The sequence below is a fragment of the Gekko japonicus genome, unplaced genomic scaffold (genome assembly GCF_001447785.1).
Source record: "Gekko japonicus isolate JY-2015 unplaced genomic scaffold, Gekko_japonicus_V1.1 scaffold3853, whole genome shotgun sequence".
Classification (NCBI taxonomy): domain Eukaryota; kingdom Metazoa; phylum Chordata; class Lepidosauria; order Squamata; family Gekkonidae; genus Gekko; species Gekko japonicus.
The window spans coordinates 69,575-74,109 of NW_015165940.1; positions in this window are offsets into that span (position 1 = coordinate 69,575).

A 4,535-nucleotide genomic window follows, 5' to 3' on the forward strand; every position below is an offset into this window, starting at 1 on the left:
CGCTCACACTTTGCAAAAGCCGGCCTACGCAGTCCTTTTTATCCCCTTCAGCCATCTCCATGGGGATGAGTCGCACTCCCCCCCCAAGAACCTATCCGAACCACTTAACCCCCCCCCCCCCCCCCCCCCGCCCTCCCTTCCCCCCCCCCCCCCCCCCCCCCCACTGCCCCCATGCGTCATCCTATCTCAGCCCCCCACCCCCTGCCACCCCCAGCTGCAGGAACCGGGATAGAACATGGTTTGTCAAGTGCATTGATCCCAGGGAGGAGGCAATGAGCTGCCCTTGGAGGAGGAGGAGGAGGAGGAGGAGGAGGAGGAGGAGGAGAGATTGAATTTATACCCCGCCCTCCACTCTCAGAGCGGCTTACAATCTCCTTCCCTATCCCCTCCCCACAACAGACACCCTGCGAGGTAGTTGGGGCTGAGAGAGCTCTTTCGAGGACGGCTCCTGAGAGAACATCTCCGAGAGAACTTGTGACTGACCCAAGGTCACACCAGCGGCTGCATGCGGAGGAGCAGGGAATCAGACCCGGTTCTCTCAGATTAGGAGTCCATGCTGCTAACCACAACACTAAAGTGGAACGGGGACGTTTCCTCTCGAGATCAGGGAGGACAAAATCCTGCAAAGTCGTCCCGTCCCCCCCCGGAAGACATGTTGGAAGTAGGCTGCAACCGTTAGTCAATTTCACCGTTTTTTATTATTATTAATTATGATTACATTTGATTTTAGACCACCCTCCCCGGGGGCTGCCCAGCTCAGGGCGGTGTCCAACATAACATCATATGAACATTGTCAGAAACAGTTAAAACCGATAAAAACACAGTAGTACCAAAAGGTAAAGTAAAGGTAAAGGTTCCCTTGCTCGAAAGCCAGTCGAATCCGACTCTAGGGTTGCCGGTGCTCAACTCCATTTCAAAGCCGAAGAGCCAGCGCTGTTCGAAAACATTTCCGTGATCTGTATACGTATGCCAATAAAGGCTTGTCAATGTAATGTAATTTCTGTGGTCATGTGGCCGGTGTGACTAAACACCGAGGCGCAGGGAACGCTGTTCCCTTCCCACTGAAGTGGTACCTATTTATCTACTTGCAATTTCTGGCTTTCGAACTGCTAGGTTGGCAGGAGCTGGAACTAGAGACGGGAGCTCACTCCGTCATGCGGGTCTCAAACTGATGAACTACCGGCCTTCCACAGCCTGCAGTTCAGCGTCTTAACCACTTGAGCCACCGCAGCTCCAATGGTCCCTATTTATCTACTTGCAATTTCTTGCTTTCGAACTGCTAAGTTGGCAGGAGCGGGAACTAGAGACGGGAGCTCACTCCATCATGCGGCACACTCGGGTCTCAAACTGCTGAACTACCGACCTTCCACAGCCTGCAGTTCAGCGTCTTAACCCCTTGAGCCCCTGATGGTATTACTGGCCTCATGGGGAGGCAGGGGTGGAGGTAGTGCCAGAAAAGATGGAACCGGCGCTGTCCTCACCCAAAGGAGTTTCAGCTGATTAGCTACTCTTTCAATTCAACAAGGAGCAGCAGCAAACACACCAAAAGATAGAGATCAAATTCAACGAGATCTGAACATGCCAAGAAAAGTAGGCGGATGTGAACAAGAGGCAATTTAACAAGGATAAGTACCGAGTTCTACATCTGGGTGACAGAAATGAGGAACATGCATGCTGGATGGGGGATACCCTTTTGGGTAGCGGTGTGTGTGAACAAGATCTTAGGGTAATGGTGGGTCGAAAGTTAAATATGAGCAACCAGTGTGATGCAGCGACAAAAAAAGGCTAATGCGATCTTGGGGTGTATCAACAGAGGCGTAACATCCAAATTGCAAGATCTCATAGTCCCACTGTACACTGTGTTGGTCAGGCTACACCTGGAGTCCTGTGTGCAGTTCTGGAGGCCTCACTTCAAAAAGGATGTGAGACGGGATGCTGGACTAGATGGACCTCTGGTCTGATCTAGCAGGGCTCTTCTTGTGTTTTTATGAAGGCCTTCATAATATGCCCTGTTGTTGTTCCTCCAGAGCAGCTGTTTGACCACAGTGTGAGATGGGATGCTGGACTAGATGGATCCCTGGTCTGACTCAGCAGGGCTCTTCTGATGTTCTTATGAAGGCCACAGCCTCTATGCCCTGTTGTTGGCCCTCCAGAGGAACTGGTTGGCTACTGTGTGAGACAGGAGGCTGGACTAGATGGACTATTGGTCAGATCCAGCAGGATTCTTCTTAAGTTCCTCCTTAGTCTCCACCCCCTGGAGCTGGTAACCCTAGTTCCCAACCTTTTCGGCTTGGCAACTCGTTACGGTGACCCACTTTCAAACAGCCACGACGACAAAATGGAGTGCTCCCAAATCAATAAAACTGTCCAAGCTTGTGACTGGCTTTCAACGTGGCCCACTTCTCAGTCAGGACCCACAGATCAGGTAAAGCTACCCAAGAGGATGCTGGGAGCTGTAGCTTAGGTGGAGGTGACTGGGGCTAGGGACTTCTCTTGCAGAATTTGCAGATGGGATTGTTGGATGTAGTAACTCTGCCTGCAAGAGGATGTGGGAGGGAAAGGGTTAAGAGCAGGGCTATTTTTGGGCAGGAACGCACAGGAACGGAGTTCCGGCTGGCTCCCAAGTTGGCCACGCCCAGCAGGAACTCATTAGCATAACAGGCCACACCCAACAGTAGGAACTCATTAGGATTGGCTACATTAGGGGTGTGTGGCCTAACATGCAAAGGAGTTCCTGCTACAAAAAAAAGCCCAGGGTTTTGACAACAAACAAGGTAAACAGAATAAGAAGCAAAAGGTGGGTGTGGCTGGATGACCACACTTCTGGCAACATGGGGGTGTGGCCTAATATGCTAATGAGTGGTGCAGTCAGGGTGTGTGGCCTAATATGTTAATGAGTTTTTGCTATTGGGTGTGGCCTATTATGCTAATGAGTTCATGCTGGGCTTTTTCTACAAAAAAAGCCCTGGTTAAGAGGGTTCTCTCACTGGGGTCCATTTGGCAGCTGTCCCCACCCTCTCATCGGTTAGAGGTTGAGCCTCTTTGACCCTTGCTTGCTGTTACGTATTGGGATTGAATCATTCCTGATTGAATCACCCCAGAGACTGGCTGAGCTTGAGGCAGAAGAACAATAGCCTGCCAGGATTCTGAAAGTAACCAATCTAGTAGTAGTGTTATGTAGATAGACTATCCCTGGGAGTGGGGTGTGTTTGGGTGTGGGAATTGCAGGCTACTTAACAGAGCTGAGGCTCTGGGGTCTTGTCTTGTGCTTGCTGAAATCACTAATAAAGTAGAACTGATCGCTAGGCTTGTGGTCTGTTCATCCACGGAACCCTCTATTTAACACTTGCCTTCTGCATTTCATCTTATAAGGGACTTTTCTTCTTCTCTACCTGTGCTTGGAGCTGTAGCAAGTGAACCTTTTGGAAGCTGATCTGTTGACAATGCTAACCTGGGAGAACCGGGTTGGATCCCCCACTCCTCCACATGCAGCTGCTGGTGTGACCTTGGGTCAGTCACAAGTTCTGTTCTCTCAAGGGCAGTTCTCGAGAGAGCTCTCTCAGCCTCACCTACCTCACAGGGTGTCTGTTGTGTGGAGGGGAAGTGTTATACAAATAGGCAGTGGACCGTTTTGGATTGCTAGCTATTGGTGGGGGGGAATGTGCAGATCTGTCCTCGCAGAGGAGGGAGAGTTTGTGCCTGAATAAAACTTGGTATTAAAGGTGCCACTGGACTGTTTTGGACCGGGGGGGGGGCCCTCTGCAACTTACCTGCCTGCTTCTTGCTCTGACTGAGAGCTGCTGGGAGCAGGGGGCGGGGCTTGTTGCATGTGCCCGCCCCTGGGCTCTTTACTGCCGGAGCTCTGCTCCTGTGGGCTCCTGCAGGAAATGACCCCTGCAAATAGGAGATTTGTAAGGCGCTCTGAGACTCCTTCGGGTTGTGAAGGGCAGGGTATAAATCCAATCTCCTCTTCTTCCTCTTCTCCTTCTTCCTCTTCTTCTCCCTCTTCCGCTTCTTCTCCTTCCTCTTCCTCCCCTTCTTCCCTACATGAATAGGTCCTGTAAGATGTGCTTCTATTTTTGCGAGTAAAATTTCTTTCCCTCATTGCCATCGGAGTCAGGTCATCTTTGTCATTTGCTTGAACAGCATTTTCCCCTCAAGCAGAAATGTGGAGAATCGGGGATACCGCAAAGAAGCTTCTGTGCTTCCAAGGCAAATGATATATTTTTGAAAACATTTCATTCAGTAGGGATACAATTGGAGGTGAGAGCCTGTTGCCCGTTGGCAGTTCCAGCGAAAACAGCAGGTCGGGTAGTGAGAACAACTCAAAGGGAAGCATCTCTTTCTTGCCTCCTTCCTTCAGGAGGAGATCCTGAAGGAGTCCTTCTTCACCCAAAGAGTGATTGACATATGGAATTCACTGCCACAGGAGGGGGTGGCGGCTACAAGCATGGACGGCTTCAAAAGGGAATTAGATAAGCCTATGGAGCAGGGGTCCATCGGTGGCTATTAGCCACAAGGTATAGATAGGGGCT